Source organism: Cupressus sempervirens, chromosome 3 (genome assembly GCF_028749045.1).
Source record: "Cupressus sempervirens isolate cs-2001-9-10 chromosome 3, ASM2874904v1, whole genome shotgun sequence".
Taxonomy (NCBI): domain Eukaryota; kingdom Viridiplantae; phylum Streptophyta; class Pinopsida; order Cupressales; family Cupressaceae; genus Cupressus; species Cupressus sempervirens.
This window is the reverse complement of record NC_143120.1, coordinates 219,288,305-219,306,308: the sequence shown is the minus strand read 5'-3', so window position 1 is coordinate 219,306,308 and position 18,004 is coordinate 219,288,305. Positions and strand designations below refer to the sequence as shown.

The following is an 18,004-nucleotide window of genomic DNA, read 5'->3' as shown; positions in this document are numbered from 1 at the left end:
CCCTCTCTCCCTCTCACTTCTCTCTCTATCTATCCCAATCTCACCCTCTCACATCCCCTATTGTGTGTCCCTCCCTCTCTTTCTATGCATTGTATCCCATGTACCCTTTGATCTCCCATCCTCTACTCTCTCTCTCTCTCTCTCTCTCTCTCTCTCTCTCTCTCTCCCCCTATCCCACTCCCATCGCGTACTCTGTGTCCCTCTCTCTCTTTTTATGCATCCTATTCCATGTACTCTTTGAATCCCCATCCTCTACTCCCTATCAATATCACTCTCTCTCTTTCATATCCACTACTCTCTCTCTCTCTCTCTCTCTCTCTCTCTCTCTCTCTCTCTCTCTCTCTCCCTCTCTCCCTCGCTCCCTCTCTCCTCACCTCTCCATTTCTCTCTCTCTCTCCCTCTCTCTCTCCCTCTCTCCTTTTCTCTCCCTCTCCCTCTCTCCCTCTCCCCCTCCCTCCCTCTCCCTCTATCATTCTATCATCCAATACTCTCTCTCTCTCTCTCTCTCTCTCTCTCTCTCTCTCTCTCTCTCCCCCTTACCCCATCCTCTCTGTTTCTTTGCATCCTATCTCATATTCTTCCATCCCCTACTCTATGTCCCTCTATACATCCTATCCCACGTATGCTTTGAACTCCCATCTCTCTGTGTCTCTCTCTCCCTCCTTCGCTCCCTCCCTTGCTCCCTCCTTCCTTCCCTCTCCATTCCCCTCTCTCCATTTCTCCCTCCCTCTCTCCCTACCCCATCCCCCCCCCCCCCTCTCTCCCTCTCCCCCCCCTCCCCTACGTTAATAATTTATTATTTATTTAATTTATGTGAACTCTCTCTCTCTCTCTCTCTCTCTCTCTCTCTCTCTCTCTCTCTCTCTCTCTCTCTCTCTGCTCTTTCCCCATTCCCTTTTGTCTTTCTATTCTTCTCTGTCACTCTACATCATATCCCCTACTCTGTCCCCAACCTCCAATCTCTCTCTCACTCTTTACCCTCTCTCCCTCTCTACCTCTCTCCTTCCCTCTCTCCTTATACATCCTCTTTATTAAAATTGAAGGCTTAAATAGTGTGTACACACTATAGCACATGCGCGCTATAGGGCGTACATTCTTTTTAAGCCTTCAATTGAAAAAAAGTTTAAATAGCGTGCATGCACTATAGTACATACATGCTATTTAAGCCTTGAATTAAAAAATGTTTTAAATAATGTACATGCACTATAGTGTACACACTATCTAAAGCATTGGATACCACCAAGTCTAAGGCTTGGATTTTCCTTGGTGATCCAATCCAAAGGTTTGGAGGCTTTAAATTGGTCTGAGACATGTTTTGCAGAAAGCATACAAAAAATGCTTGTTTTTTCTTCTATGCTCTCCTTCAAATTTTCCTGTGGTTGAGAATCAATAAAATTAAGTTACATAGTATTATAGATCTTTGTGTTAGCTATATAACCATATAATTTATTTTAAATTCATATTATTTCAAGCCTTTCAACTATAATTTCTTTTGAATGTATGTCCAATTTCTCTCAAAAATGAACATGTACTAATTGGGGCATAGATTTTAGCTCATTCGTCGAATTTTGCAAAAAGTTAGTTTTTTAGGAACTAGACTCCATTCTACACACTTTGAAAAAAAGAAGTTTTTATTTTGGATTAGATTTCAATAATTTCTAGGGGGAGCACATAGATATTTCACGTTTTTGGGATGTATCCACTTACTAAATTCATTAAAAAAATATATACATTATAAAATTACCTAAAATTTTTGGGATAAACTACATGGTGTTAGGTAACTTTGACCAGAATGATTAAAGAATTTCAAAATAAAAGTTAAAATTTTAGGGGGGCCACACTTTGCACTATGTTATGTTTTTTTTGAAAAAATAGTACCTCTTTTTGTGGCCCCCTTTTTTGAGGGCCTAAAACTAAACCATTCTATAAAAAAAAATTAGTAGTTTAGAAACTAGATTCAAAGGACTATTACTTTTATTTTTGTCATATCTTACAATTTTGAGCGTAATTATCTTCAAACTCTTGTCAAAGTTCAGAAATTGCTGATTTCAAAAAAAAAGTTTCCACTTATACCCCCTTTTGGCACCACAACTTGGTGCACTTACCCCATGAGTCTTCAAAAACATTAAGTGTCCTAAAGTAGGAGAGGAGTTACAGTTTCCTTACTATTTTAGGATTGAGAACTGATATGGGAGATAAATTAATTGGATAATGATAAGTAGAATTTTTTATTTATTTTTAAATTGTATTATAAACCTAACATTGTATATGGATTTTATTCTAACTACCCTACAATGGCTTGAGTTGTAAGGTTATATGTCATCCACTCTAGATTTCAACTATCCAACTTACCACCAAGACAAATGGAGAAAATGTGGAGCCCTTATCTTCATATTGGCACAAAAGGGAATCTATTATCATATTTTACTTATCTTTCTTATATACAATATCATATTCACATTGCTTCATATTTACCACCATGTTTTTTGTTTGTGGGAGGATAGTTTTTACTACTAAAAATATATCAACTATGTAATGGACTATTTTTAGTGGAAGCTTACAACACAAAATGTATCAGACCCATTGTTAAACCATATGGTGGAATATAAACTTTATTTATTTTCATATGTTGATATATAGTCAGATTATATCTAGTGATTTTCTCACTATTAAAAGCTAAGTGCTTTTCTTTCACATTAATGTTCACACATATACCCATTCTAGAGGCATTACATTTTCGAATGATTTTTTTTAAAAATCAAATAGGTATAATTTTAGAGTAGAAGACATGACACTTTGAGATCTTTAAAGTCCACCTCTATTTATTCAAACTAATTATATCATATCATTCAAAAAGAATTTAAGGGTCTAGTGATTTCAATATAAATATGTATAAGTTTATGATAATACCTTGTCAATGATCCAATAAATTGCACATATTTTTTATGGACTTGTGAAATGAAAAATTACCTCTCGAGATAAATATATACTTCTTTATGAAAAATTCTAGGACCCACCCCAAATGCATGCTTCGAGATCTTAGAAAAGAATGTTCGTGTAAAATTCTAAGGGCTATTCCATATGATAAATATGAACACTTTGAATTTTATTATAGACACTACTTAAAATTAAATTCCAAATATAACTATTTACTATACTCCTAGCTTCACAAATTGTGCCACAAAAATATGAACATTTGATAATAGCAAGAATAACTTAAGCAACAAGGAAAGATCATGCCTTTCTATTGAAAAACAAAAGTAATAAAAGTCTCAGTTAAATCCTTTTAACTAGATCCATTTTTTACAATTTTCATATGTAAACAAGAAACACAATGCATCATAGTTCCTGCCTAATGCATAATGGTTGTAGAGATGTAGATGAGTGAGAATAAAGTTAAATAGTTCTAAATTAACATTGTGAATGCATTAATTTTTGCTTAGAAATGCACTTGTGATCTCATGGTTATAATAAAATATTAAAATATATTATATTTTAATGAATGAAACTAAAAATTTAATTTTTATATTAAAACTCTAAGAAAAAATGAAATATATTGAAATATTAAAATATTTTATAAGTAAAACTAATTGTTTAATTTCACACAGTTAGAGGAGGTTTACTATTTAATGTTTTGTATTTCTAATTTTTTCATAAAATTAAGTAATTTTTAATTATGAAATAATATCTATTTAATTTAATATTTACATTTGTAAATAATAAATAGATGTAATACATATAAATTTGATGTTGATGAATAAATATGATGTAATAAATAAGAAATAGAATATAACTATTTAATTTTAATACATAGTTTATAGAAACTTAATAATAATTTATATATCTTTTGGAATTAAATTATTTCTTTTTTGTGCTTATGTATTTTTGATGTAAAATATAATTATTAATTTAATATAAAAATATATATTTAAGTTTTAAATATATTTAAACTAAATGATAAATTGTTTAAATAAAGTATATTAATAATAATAAATGATATTATTTGCAAATTGTAACACTTATCAATTATAAGTATCACAAATATTATTATAAAATATAATTAAAAAATAATATTGTTTAATTTATTTTTACAAAGTAAAATAATAGTAATAATTTAACTACTTTTATTAGAAAATAAAAGTTTTTAAAAAGTTAGAAATTAAAATACAAAATATAACATATTGAAATTATATTGCTATTGAGAATTAATATTGATTAGACATGTAAGAGGTGGAAGATAAAATGATTGAAAAAAAAATCTTATCAACTTAGTCAAAAAAATAAAGTTGTGATTAATGCATTTAATGCATGATGAAGTTGATAGAAAAAAAAAAGTATTTTTTGTTTGAAGAAAATTAATTTTCTCTCTCACCAAACATTGTATGGACCAATGAAATGAATGAAAATATGATTTATAAAATAATGAAAAATTAAAAAAAAATAAACATTTGAAATTTTATATAATTTTTAAATTTTTTGATTTGATTAGAGAGTGTTAATGTCATATTAACACTCACATGAATGCATAAGTATTCCTCCCATAGTTTCAATTTTAGTCAACTATTGAACGAAAAAGTTGTTACATATAGACCAGCTTTTAGATAGATAGATAAAATTTTAACGTCCACGAGGCTAAAAATAGCCTATGGGACAGCAAGACAACTCAAGCAGACTTAAGTAGTGTTGTTCGCCTCTTGTGTAGACTAATGATGAGCCCTCCCAATTGCTCAATGTACTCTTCGTTGAACAGGTTATGCCAAGAACTGTCACACATAGTATCTGCAAACTTATCCCTGCTATCCTTGTAGGCCTCACATTCTAGAATAAAGTGCTGTTCAGTTTCCACTTTCCCAGAATTGCAAAATCTGCAAATTCTCTCTTCCCAAGCCTCTTTTGGCCTCTTCCAACGCCCGGTCTCACAACGAAGTTGGTGAGAGTTGGTTCTCAGCTGAGCAATAAGAATTTTAGCTCTCCAAGAAACGTTGACTCCTATGTACACTTTTTTGAGTTGATCACAAGTAGAGTTGAACTCATTTATATAATATAGTTTCTTTATAAAACTTGTTATTTTGATTTGTTTAGGTAGGGTTCAGACCTGCATGTCTAGTAAGACATGAAGTTAGGGACCCACATGTACCTGAAAACTCCTATCTTGACCAGACTCTAATCTGGACCAGACTCTTAAATAAATGATCTTCATTTAAGATCATTCAAAAGAAAAGAAGCAATCGCAGTAAGTACTGGATCGAGTCTGTCTTCGGAAATGAATATTTTGGAGGCATCAATGCATTGTAAAGGTCAGTTGCTTCTCTTCTTTCTCTTCACTTCTTTTATCTTCGTTGTGTTTTCGTCCGATGCGTTGGAAATTCAGAATCAGATGGATGCAGAAGCTTTGTTTGAATTAAAAAGCTGTGTAAAAGTGGATCTAACTCATTCTTTGTCCAACTGGGTAAATAGAAACAATGTTTGCAACTGGACTGGAATAACTTGCAATAACAATCAGAGGGTTGTGAGTCTTGTTCTCAAATACAGGGGATTGTTCTCACTTGGGCAATTTGTCTTCTCTCACAATTCTTGACCTCTCTCATAATTACTTCTCTGCCCAAATTCCCCCTGAAATTGGCAAGCTAGAAAATCTGCAGTACATGAAGCTCTACGAGAACACCTTGCAAGGTACAATTCCAGTTACTGTCTCTGCCTGCACAAATCTTGTAGAGCTCCGGTTGAACGATAATCTGTTGATCGGAGGTATTCCAGCAGAGTTAAGCTCCTTGCATAAGATGGAGAAACTGGACATCTCCTTCAATAATTTGAGTGGTATCATCCCTCCTGCTCTGGCAAATTGCACAGCGCTTAAAATCCTAATTCTAGAGCATAATCTTTTGACGGGCACCATCCCCAGTTCATTGAGCAACTGCACAAAATTGCATTTCTTATCTTTGCGTGATAATGCGCTCGAAGGACCAATTCCATCTGAGATATTCACAGCACTGACCGGATTAAAATATCTGTTTCTGCGTTCCAACAAACTCAACGGAAGCATCTCCATGGAGATCGGCAAATTACGGAGACTGAGGAAGATTTCGTTTCGTGAGAATTCTCTGACAGGTAGCATACCCGTGGCCCTGGCGAAGTGTTTGTCTCTGGAGGTGCTGGATTTGTCATCCAATTCCTTGTATGGCACCGTTCCACCAGAATTGGGTTCACTTAACCGACTGCAGGAACTGTGGCTCAGTAACAATAGCATTGGAGGATCAATTGATGTTGTCATGAACTACACTGAATTGCCGATATTGGCGCTAGGGGGAAACAAGTTTGAAGGTACAATTCCAGAGGGTATAGGCTATCAGTTACCCAGATTGCAAGAGATGGAATTGCTGTTTAATCAGTTCAGCGGCAGAGTCCCCGAATCTATTGGAAATCTTTCCGACCTCTATTTTCTTTCAATAGGTGTTAACAGGTTCGAGGGAATTGTTTTTCCATTTCTTTTGAACTGTACAGAGTTGACGCTGCTTTCCCTGGTAAATAATAGGTTCGTAGGCACCATTCCTGCAGATATTGGCCTGAAGCTCCCGAAATTAGTCAGATTTGGGGCGGGGGGTAATCAATTTAGTGGGCGAATCCCAAAGTCTCTAGGAAATTGTTCTCAGCTCTCTATTCTTGATATCTCATCCAATCATCTGAGTGGTGAGGTGCCTCAAGAATTGGGAATGCTTACTTCTCTGCAGATACTTGACCTTGGAATTAATAGCTTCTCAAATGGGCACTGTGCTACATTTTGTGTATTGGATGTATTTTCTAACTGTTCCATTCTTGAGGAACTCGAACTTAATGGAAACAATTTTAGTGGCAGTTTGGCGAGCGGCAAAGGAAACCTCTCTCCCAGGCTATCATGGTTGTCCTTGGATTCCAACAACATCACTGGTAGTATACCAGATGAGATTGGTAACATTACTGGATTGACCATTTTCACAATCAGTAATAATAGAGTATCTGGGCAGGTTCCGAGTACATTAGGCCGTCTGAAGAATATAAAGCAGTTGGATTTCAGCTCCAACAAATTACAAGGCAGCATTCCCTTAGAACTTAAGATGCTGGTAAGCCTGGAATATCTACTCCTCAATCTAAATCATATTTCTGGAATGATTCCCTCATTTCTAGACAGTCTGCAACAGCTGAGGAAGCTTGACTTGAGTCATAATGAGCTCAGAGGAAGGATACCGAACGCCATTGGCCAATGTTTTCGCCTCGAAATGATTGACCTCTCTTTCAACAGCCTCACGGGAAATGTCCCTATGGAGATCTCAAGCCTCCATTCGTTGGCATTTTATCTCAATTTTTCCCACAATTCATTGAAAGGAAGATTGCCTTCGTTGGGAGGAATTCAACAGGTTCAAGCCATTGATATCTCAGCTAATAAGATCTCCGGACCAATCCCTGGCGATATTGGCAGTTGCTCGGGATTGCAATATCTAAACCTGGTCAACAACAAATTAGAGGGAAGGGTACCTACATCAATAGGGCAGCTTAAGAGTATTGAAACCATCGACATGTCTTTCAATTTGTTGTCTTGTCCCGTGCCACTCTCTATTGCAAATCTCACCATGCTCAGGCATTTAAATTTCTCATACAACAACTTGAATGGATCAGTCCCAAATGAAGGAGCTTTTAGAAACCTAACCGGAACATCATTTTTGGCGAACTGGGGACTGTGTGCAGCCTCGGGCTGGTTGAATTTACCAAATTGCACAAGCTCTGACACACATCATGCCGCGTTGAACAAGAAGATTGTCTTGATTGCTTCAATTGGCACTTTCCTCATATTCTGTTGCATTTTGGGGGCATTTTACATTTTCTGCAGAAGATTCAAAAGGGCGCCAATGACAAACAATCTGTTGGGGGGAAGGTTTCATGCAGATTTCTAGCCAGGAACTTCACACAGCAACCGAAGGATTTAGTGCTGCTAATCTAATAGGAAATGGAAGCTTCGGATCGGTTTACAAAGGGCTCTTGTCCGATAACAATTTGGTGGCTATCAAGTTATTCGACAAGGACCCTCAAAATTCATACAAACACTTCGTCAGGGAATGCAGAGTATTGAAAAAAATAAGGCACCGCAATCTTGTGAAAGTCTTATCCTCTTCCTCTGCTGGGGATCTGAGGGCTCTGGTAATGGAATTTATGGCACAGGGGAGCCTAGAACAACGCCTCCACCTGGCTGAAACAGAGTGCAACTTGAGTTTGAAGATGAGAATGAAGATAGCACTTGATGTTGCCCACGGGATCGCATATTTACACCACGATTGTTCTCCTCCAGTTGTTCACTGCGACTTGAAGCCCTCAAATGTGTTATTTGACGAAAGCATGACAGCCCATGTTGCTGATTTCGGAATTTCTCGCATATTGACATCCCCTGTTTCAGCAAGTAGCACTAGCAGCACATCCAGACTGAAGGGAACAGTAGGCTACATTGCTCCAGGTAATCACCCACACTTACATTTTTTTTAAATCTAAGCGTTTGTCTTGTCGAGTTTGTTTCTTCCTCGTACTAAACTTGTCTTCCCAATAACAAAATCACATGTTAATGTTGCTAAGAATATGGACTGGGAGGAGAAGTGAGTACCAAGGGTGATGTTTACAGCTTCGGGATGCTCATCCTTGAAATGGTGACTAAAAAGAGGCCCACAGATGAGATGTTCAATGGAGAGAACACATCGCCGAGGTGGGTGAGAAGGACATTTCCAGAGGCAGTGGAGGAAGTGGTGGACAGAGAGCTGCTAATTGATCAAAGGACTGCGGGCGAGTCAAGTAGCAGCAGTAATGTTGCACATATGGAAACTACTGGTGAAGGATTTGAATCGTCTGAGCAATATGGAAATTGCCTGGTTAATTTCATTGGATTAGGACTGCGATGCACAAGTGAAAATGCAGGGGATAGACCAACAATGAGAGAGGTGGAGGGTGTGCTGGAAAAGATGGTGCACGGCGCCGCGTATGGCAACTTGAAAGTGCATTCATCTGTCCAGAATCTGTTGAGCGTAGACAATAGAGAGAATCATCCAAATAGCAGCACAGACCAAAGTGAGAGTATTTAAGTACAGAATATGATGGAGTGAATTTCTTTCTGCAGCATGAGTCTTTGCTATCTACATTTAAATACTGAAAATGGGTTTCATCTGCAAAGAACTGTTAACTAATCTTAGAAAATAGATATTTTATTTTGTTTAGGAACACTCCAATAATTTCATTAAACAACATTGTCTATTTAAATAGTTTATAAGAATGAACTGTGATAAATATTGAAATTATTAAAAACGGAGTGCTTTCTAAGCTCTTTCAGTTTAGTTTTTATTTCTGTCATTTTAAAGGTGTTCTGAAATTATTTATTATGTATGCTTTGTGTAGTTTTTGATAAATTTTGTTTATCATTTTAAGAAAGTGTAGATATCAAACTCACACGAGCTAAGATGTCAAATCCCACTCTTTACAATATCATTATATTGGTCAAGAAAAAGGGAAAATATGAGTCAAAAATAGTACTAGCTAATGGAAGAGATCTATTGTTTTATTTCTTCAAAATGTTGTTTCTACTAAAAATGATTGTAGAGATGACTTTATATAATTTGATCACCTAAACAAGGAGATAATGATCAGTCTATACCATCCCACAGATAGCATTGGGGAAGCCTCCTAATAAAGGAATAATTTTTGTTATGTCACTATGTGATCATATGTTCTCTTTTTGCAGACGTTGAAACACCCTTAGGTATGCAATCAAGTTTGATACAATTGTGAAGTTTGTCAATCTCTTAACCATTTCAACAACTGCAAAGACAACAATGCTTCAATCAATGAGTAACTTCTTAACCTCACTTTGCCATTTTTTTAGAGGCAACACTTGTGATGGGTATGAAACCACACTCTAGTTGATCATGAAGTAAACCACGCTCTAGTTGATCATGAAGTTGTAGTTTTTCTCCATCACTTGATGGCTGTTTTTATACCTTTAATATTTGTTTTGTATGTTAGAGTAGTATATAGTTAAGCTAGGAACATTTAAGGGTTGTATGTAGAAAACCTTTTAAATATTATATTTAGTAGAAATGGTTAAAGGTGTGTTGGTAGATGATGAATTTCAACACATGATCATGTGAATTAGTGTTAAGAAGAGGCAATGGATCTTCATAGTTTAGGAGCAATAGAGTTGAGAGTGTAGGAGGCAATGACACAAGATTTGTAAATGCCACTCACATATAAATGTAAAGTCAGGATTAAAAATCAAGAAGATGCTAATAGAGGTTGACACTAGTTGATTAGTACTAGTAGACAATTCATGAAGGTTACATAAGAGTAAGACAAGTTAGATTGATGAAAGCTCCAGATCATTCAGTAATTCCCCTTTTCAACAGTCCTTTTAGATTAAGATTTGTTCTTTAATATGTCGTGCACATTATTTTTTGTCTAATGTTCATGTTTTTCTTGTGAAGATCAACAATGTTTATTAGATGTTGTATGTTTATGAGAAATGTTAACTATTTATTAATAGTTTAAACGTTATTTAATCTTTAGATCCTTGTTTTATACATATTTGGTGTTTATTATCTAAATGATTGAAAACATACATCATAAATTCCTATTTCACATTCTAAAATTTGATAGAATATATATATATATATATATATTCATTTATAATACTTCAAATATAATTTTTATGATTGTTTTATTTTCTTTTGATCCTAGATCAAAAATTTAGACAAATGACATGCTCTAGTGTAAATCTCACTATATTCTAGCATTTAAATCTCACATACAATACTTTACATAAGGTATATTTAATCCATGATTGTCCACCCATGTCAGCCCATTTGACAAATTTTTCCACATAGCTACCTCAACCCATGTAAAGATAAAGCCCAACAATACTTGAAACTTTTGTGTTTGTCTTCCTTCTTTTCTTCACTTGCATCACTTTTATTCTAAAAATAAAAAATTAGCTCTTACAATTGGAATGATATGGGATGGGAGAACAAATTACGGGTAAGGAAAGTTTTACAGCTTTGAGATGTCTGCCCTTGAAGTGGTAGTTAAAAAAATGACGTAGTCACAATATCTTTTACAAAGACAACACATAATTAGCAAATGGAGCATTAAAAGTATAACATCTATTGAATTGTAAATTAATTCAAATTTGAGAAACAATATCCATTTAAATAAAGTGGAAAACAATCAAACACAACTTTTTACTAAGTTCCATATAAACACTTCTCATTTAAATAAATTGAAGTTGCATTGTTTGAGGAATATTGTTTGAAAATTGAACTAGTAAATTTGTGTGTTTGTTATAGTTTAATGGTTGAGAGAGTGCCAAGATTAATGTTTGGAATATTTATTTTCCTACCAATCTTATTTGGGTTATGTTGTTTTGTTTCAAGAATGTAAAGGCATATAACCTACTTTTCTTGGGTTCTTTCTTCTGGAGATTCTCTAGAAACCTTGTCTCAATAGATACCATGGACTTCAATATAATAATGAAAAAATATATTAAAATAAAAACTTCTTGTAAAGTGAGTATGTGAACCCGTAATATAGTTTCCGCAAAAATTAATGGGACCTCATAATTATTACATGGTTGTTCATCAAAAACTATATACCAACTATCCCAAAAAGCATGTTTAATCCCAATATGATTTTAAACCAATGTATCTAGGAAACCTCTTTGAATCAAGAGGCGAGGTCTCGTTGGTTTTAGTGTCAATGAAAAGAGCACATATATCTACTCTAGTTATCAATCATCTTCTCACTCCATGATAAGACCCAATAGCATAAAAGAAACGACTTATATCCATATATTTACCCCATGTTGTAACTTTCCTAGAAACATCCTTGGTAGTATTGGCCATTGATTATAAGATTGTGGCAAGGGATGAATGATTCTCATAGTTAGAGGTCCCCAACCTACTTACTAACTAACAAATTTGGGTTGTATTTTGTGATAATTGATTTAATAATTCTCCAGGTGTAGTTTGTACAACATTTATTGGAGGAACTGGAGCATTTCTATCTTCAGCGTCTTGTTGTTGTGTACTTTCTTGGAGGTAGTGTTTTGAGAATCAACTATGAATATATTAATAAATAAATAAAATATCAATAAAAGGTATACAACATTACAATTAATTTTCAAACAAAAACAAAAAATGCATTATTTGAGGTATACTAACTTATGCAAAGATGTGGCATGTTGGAAATTTGTTATAGTTTGCAAAACATGATCAAGTTCTTGATTTGAATCCTTACTCTTTGTTTCCACCACATGGTTGGGTGTACTTGTAAATGTTCTTTTTTCTAAGCTTGAAATTTGTTGAGTGTGATTGGGTTATTTTAATTCAAAATCACTCATTCGTGGTCTGATATTTTAAGTTATCTAGGGGTGGCTCACCACTTTTTGAACACCATTTTGGTGCACTTACCCTATTCCCTAATTGAGATATTTTGTGGTAATCATTCCAATATTGATGTTGTTAGAAACTTGATCCTTTGAATTTGGAAACTTAGAGGTTGGGTTCAAGTGTTTACAATGTTAAATGACGTTTTCATTTTTTATTTTTCTTCTAAGGAGGACTACTCTAGGATCCTTCTTCATGGCCCCTAGTTTAAAAGATTGAATGGTCTCCATATTCAAACTTTGTTTCCTAGTTTCTAGCCTTTGAAGGAAATATTATCATTTCTTTTTTGGTTTCATTTCCTTGGGTTGCCCTTGGAATTTTAGAATAGAAATATTGTCATGATTACTGTCAATTCTTTTGGGCAATTTAATGCTACTAACAATATTACAAATTAAAGAGCTTTTGTTATTTTCTATATTTTGTGTATTTGTGAAGGAAAAACAAGTTTTCATTTCCCAGTTTACTATATCCACTAAATTTTTTGATTGGATGTGGCAAATTTAGTATTAAAAATACTTGGTTCTCTCTCTCATTTTTGCAATAGAGTAGTTCATGCTCATGATTTTTTAGCTTGAAAAATAAGAAACAAAGCTTTGTATAAACGAAGGACCAAATGTCAGGTTACCAAAATGTGCATATCCCTACCTATGAGAAGGTTAAAAAATGGCACTAAGATTTTATTTTTGCGATAAAGCATCTTTGGACCATTTTTTTAAACTGCCTTGATTTCAAGCAGTGTTTGTTAGCTTTAGTGCTAGTGTGTCTCTTGTTTTTTTGTGGTTGTCATGTGTTTTGTTGGGCTTAATACTTTATCTTTCTCTATGCATACAGGTCAAGGGTTTTTCAATATCTTTTTTTATCTAATAGAAAACAATTTAGTCAAAAATAATAATAATCATTGATTACTTAAAGGTGAAGACTTTCTTTTTGAAAGTCATAAAAAGTGGAGGTCAACCAATCAGAACCAATCAACAATTATTTTAGTACAAGAGTCATCCATTATATAATAATAAAATTAAGATATAGTAAACTGTATATATTAAATTACTTAATAAAACTATTATAGAAATAATATAAAAGTATTGTTAAAGAAATTTGTAGACAATAAACTTCATATTTTTACAAGAGTATTATAAAAGTTAATTAGTCATGGTAGAAGTTAGTGCAATGCTCTCATACAAGATACTAATGCATTTAACATATATGAGAATCTATTTTTTGAATGGATAAAATCTAGATGGTTTTTACCAAATACGTGTTGAACAACAATAATTTCAACCACCAATAAAATAAAAGAACACCACTTAATTGTATTTAGGGACATTGTAATCAAAACACTTTTAAATGTTTGGCTAAATCGATACAAATATCATGACTTAAGAAGGACTTGCAAATCTTCTCCCAAATTTCTCTATCGGGTTTGCTATTTGCTAGAGATAGCTTGGCCTCTTCACTCAATTTAGTCTAAAAAGTCCCAATCCAAAAAGAAGTTAGAGTTTTGATCAATAAATTGTTCTTTCTTGATAGAATACTATTTTGTTCATTATCCTCGAAAGTTGCAAATATAGTAATTATTGAACTTACTTTTATACAACATTTTTCTAAGAGGTTGTCAATGAAATTCAACAAAATATCACTTGTATACTCTGGATGCCCTTGAACACCAAGTATGTGATTACCAAGGGAAAACATCTCAATGTTTGTATTATCTGATGAAGCAAGAATTTCTACACCTAGACGAACTTTATACACCTGTTTGAAATAGCAAGAATGAGAAATCAAATATAAAATAATATGACTATAACATTACTTTGAAACTTTTTTTAATTAGTTAATGCGACTTTACTTTATCAATGCTATACATCACATTTATGATCTACTTTCTTCTCTCATCCTAAAAATAGATCATTCAATGTGATCTAAAACATTGATGAACAAAGCTTGCATAATCTAATCAAAAGAATCAAGCTACTATTATAGACCCAAAAAATTGGTTTTTTAAATAAATACAACATTCTTTTAAAATTTATGGTTTTCATATATTTTTAAAATTTAAATAAATTTGTGATGCAAATCTCAACCAATAGAGTGTTTGAAGTAGGATAGATGTTTAGAAGGCTTTATTTTTTTATCTAGTCTTGATGACATTCAAGGACACTAATTATAGAAGGGATTCCCAAACCAAAATACTTGGTGGACAACTTTTTAGAAACTATTATTTTTCTCAAGCTAATGTCCCATCCAGTTATTGCTCTTCCAATTTTTCCTCCTAAAGCTAAACATAAGACCTGTTTGAGAGAGAAAAAGAAGCCTGACAAAAATTAAATATCAATGAGGAAGCATGTGTTGATACATTTTCCATGACTTTAATCTACACCTCTCATTTATTTATAAAATTAAATAATATATGTTCTTTGAACCATGCATTATAGATAAACATTCTAAAGGACCCTGTCCCAAACTTTCTCATGACATATTTTTAATTTAACAAATAATCCATACTTATTTACAACATATTTTTTAAAAGTAATTTTATAAAATATAGATTTTTAGTATCTTATATATTAGTATATTAAATTTTCATAAAGTAATGTATAAGAATATTTTTAGATTTATTTGTATATATTTTTTAATAGAAATTTGAAATCGCAATCAATATTTTAAATCAAAATAAATGATCTGTCATAAAAAAGAATAATAAGTTAAATTTATTTAAATATATTTTTTAATCTTCATTTAGGGTATGTGTAGGATCATGGTGTGCCAAAAAGTGGCAATGTGAAAAAAAAAGATTTTGAAAACGTCTAAAAGCGTTTCAAAATCTGCTCTAACTTTTTTCCACCCATCTTGATACCAAAGCTAAAGAGTTAGGACCAAGCCTTATTGGGTATCCAATTTCATACCGGATACCTAATATTATTGGATATTTGATTTCATATCGGATACTTGATACCTATACTATGATTTTTTTTAAAAGACATGAGCACTGTTTGTTTCACACTACATTTTTTGGCTTAAGCTTCGATATTCGATCAGTGAACACATACATGATATAGGTAAGTGTTTTTTTAAAAAATAAATATTTTCAATGAATTTTATTATAATTTTTTTAGTTTTAATTGAATTTGTTAAAAATTAGTTTTTTTTAATAGAAATTGGTGAAATTTAGGTTATTTTTAATAGAAATTATGTTTTGCAAATTAATAGGTATGGCTGACCGGAATGATGATATTGAGGAAAGAAATATTGTTCCTTGTGACCCCCCACCAAATGATCTAGTTTCCCCTCAAAATCATCCACTAATTGATCCCCTAACCCCTCAAAACCCTCCTCGAACTGAAGATTTGATATTTGAAAATCTTGCCAAATTGAGGGCTTTGCGAACCACATATAATATTGTACCCGCATTGGCTCATATATTATCCATGTTAAACACCATAGTGGATAATATTGAAAGACTTGTCAATGAACAAAATGTTGCTCTTCGTTGGCATGATGAAATGCATGCCATGTTTGATGATGGGTTGGAGTATGATGAGGTTGTGGCCCTCAATATAAGTAAAGATGATTTGGTTGCCCTTTTTACAAAACCAAAAATTGGTTTACTAGTTGACCACAAAAAACTCAACCTATCGATTAAATGGTGCATAAATGATGCTATACATGCAAACTTTTGGGATTGTTGGTGGATGGTTTTTGACATCCCTCCACATAGCAATTTAGGGGTGCCATTTTATTTCCTTTGAAAATTTTATGCAGAATTTGTGTTGGGCTTCAAGGTGAACTATTGGAGCATGAAGCCCAACATGGGTGTAGGAAGAGGAGCTCCTCAAGATAGACCCTCTTCCTAGTGGAAGAAACTAGCACTTTTCTCCCCCTTACTGATGTCTCCCCCCTCCTTGAGTGCAACATCTTGATATCATTGCAAAGGCTACCTCTCAAACTATTAGAGCCATCCATAGATTGAGTAGCCTATTGATATCACAAGCTAGGTTAGTACTACCTCCTCATGTTGATGATGTTGGTGCGAGATCATCATTACGTAGCTCATTACATGTTTATGTGCCCCATACTTGCATAACGTGCAAGAATATTTATCTAGGTCCCATAGGTGATCTTTCTGAGTATCAGTTTGTATTTGACGAGGATATACTAGATGTGCATACAAAGGCTAAAAACCCTGATGCGAGAGAGGAGAGGCATGCACAGGCATGGAATCTTTCTATGTTGGTAGGTGTATACATTTTTTTGTTACGACATATGTGATTTAAAGTTAATCTTTATAATAGAGTAATTTTAATTTTTGAGCCATACTGACTTATACATGTAGGTGATCTTCATTCATGTTTAGTTGATGACTGAGGAGGAGCTTAGACAGGTTGATGATGCATGCTCTTAGCTATTTCATTTGGCCTTGAGACATCTACGGTACATTTTTTTGTGTTCTCATTTTTTTTTCTATTTGATATTGTAGCATATATGGTTTCTAATCTTTCTTTTTTCTTGCAAGTACCACCTGTCCCCAGGGGACAATGTGTGGGGGATGAGGTAGGACCCATTCAGAAGGAAAAGGTAATTAGGTGTTTTATTTTTGATTAAATATTGATACAGTCTTGAAAATTTTTTGTGGTAATGAAATTTAATTACATTATTTATTGTATAGGGTGTGGCTACTGGTGGTGAGCCCATGTAGATTCCACGGCATAAATGCTCTGGCATTTCCATTCACACTGAGAGCCCCATTGTATGTATAAGTATCATTTATTTTTTATTTTTCTTATTTTCATAAATAAATTCAAAACTGATTTCTGTGATATTAACAACTAGTATTTTGTATCTCATAGGAAACAGCTAGTGCACACAAGGTTGGACGACAAAGTTATGTATCTTTGTTGATGCAACCATTATATCCTGAGGAGGAGTCCACACAAGCAAGTTGTAGTTTGAATTCTTGATTATATGTTATAAATTTAGCATGCTATGAATTATAATGTTATAGTTTAAGTTGTAGATTCATCTGACAAACATATTTAAACATACACAGACCACAATTAGTGAGGTACAAGCATTGTAGAGGACATGTGAGAGGACTCCTGATCGGTGCAGGAGGTCAACAAGAGAGGTATTTATGATGAAATTTTAATACTATAAATATTTATTTAAAAAAAATCATTATGCATTTGAATAATTCAATGTTAGATACATAGAATCATATAAATTTAGTAGTCTAACTTTGGGTTTTCCTTTTTTTGTTTTTGTAGGAGGCATCTAATCTAGCTAGTGCAGTGAAGAGGCTACATTTTGATCATCCACTAGCACCCTAGGATAGTATAGTTGTCATAGGATGTGTCATGAGACATTTTGAGATGGCATATGCCACATTGTTTACAAAAACATTGATATTATACACATTTTGATGGTATGATCAGCCACATTTTGTATATGGATCTATGTATTTTGATATATATTTGTGTAATTTATTTATAGATACACGAGCTTTGATATATATTTGTGTAATTTGTCTATGGATACGTGTATTTTGATATATATTTTTGTCATTT

General features: G+C 33.5%; 2 pseudogenes across 1 annotated transcript; one reads left to right on the top strand and one right to left on the bottom strand.

The window, feature by feature from the left end:
* Positions 1 to 5,168: 5,168 nt before the first annotated feature.
* Positions 5,169 to 9,344, top strand: LOC149565611 (uncharacterized; annotated as a pseudogene). The gene is made up of 3 exons (XR_016362057.1): positions 5,169 to 5,297; positions 5,458 to 8,479; positions 8,596 to 9,344. The product of XR_016362057.1 is annotated as an uncharacterized LOC149565611 (transcript).
* Positions 9,345 to 13,772: 4,428 nt separating this feature from the next.
* Positions 13,773 to 18,004, bottom strand: part of LOC149565610 (gamma-glutamyl peptidase 5-like) — a 28,368-nt pseudogene continuing 24,136 nt past the window's right edge.